The sequence below is a fragment of the Myotis davidii genome, unplaced genomic scaffold (genome assembly GCF_000327345.1).
Source record: "Myotis davidii unplaced genomic scaffold, ASM32734v1 scaffold358, whole genome shotgun sequence".
In the NCBI taxonomy this organism is placed as follows: Eukaryota; Metazoa; Chordata; class Mammalia; order Chiroptera; family Vespertilionidae; genus Myotis; species Myotis davidii.
The window spans coordinates 248,326-249,077 of record NW_006290768.1 but is presented as its reverse complement, the minus strand read 5'-3'; the positions used below and the strand labels follow the sequence as shown (position 1 = coordinate 249,077).

General features: G+C 62.2%; 1 protein-coding gene across 1 annotated transcript in view; it reads right to left on the bottom strand.

The window, feature by feature from the left end:
* SHANK1 (SH3 and multiple ankyrin repeat domains 1) overlaps nucleotides 1-752 on the bottom strand; it is a 52,197-nt gene that overhangs the window by 25,805 nt on the left and 25,640 nt on the right. The gene's annotated exons all lie outside the window — the stretch shown is intronic.

Here is a 752-nt window from a genome sequence, read left to right as displayed (position 1 = left end):
AATCACAGCCTTAGGAAGAAACCCCTGGATAATTTTATCAAATATCACACCACCCAGATGTACGCACACGCGTACACACACACACACACACACACACACACACACACACACAGTCCCCAGACAGCCTCGCTATCGCTCCAAGTCACACACAGAGACAGACGCCGTCAAACAGGGACACACAGATGGACACAGCTGGGGGGTGGGCCGGGAGCCCACCATCTCCCATCCTACCCTGTCTCTCTCCCTCTCTCTCTCTCACACAGCTGCAGGCCGTCACACACACACACACACACGCATGCACACTGACACAGCCACACTGACACACGCACAGTCGCACAGTGACACGCAGCGGAAAAAGCAGGCCTGGCGGGATGCGTGTGCGTTGGGGGGGGGGGGGACTGTGAATGGAGGAGAGGGGTATGAATGGGGGGACTTGCCGACTCCGGGAAGGGGTGTGGGGAAACGGGGATCAGAGGAGCAGGGGCCTGGGGCAGAGGCGCCTCGGGGGAGAGCCACTGTGGCTCCCCAAGGGGAAGGCTCCACGGGGTGGGGGCGCTGAGGACGGCAGAAAGGGCGAATGGGTTCCAAACCCCAAAGTGGGGGGCCCGTTTGGAGGGGCTCGCTTGCCGGGAAGGTCTTGGAGGGAGATGGAGGGGGGCCGGGCAGGGCCTGTGACGGGGTAGAGGAGAGACTCCTGGGCTGGGGGGTGCGCGCGCGGCCCCAGGAAAAGGATGAGAGGATGGAGAAGAGGA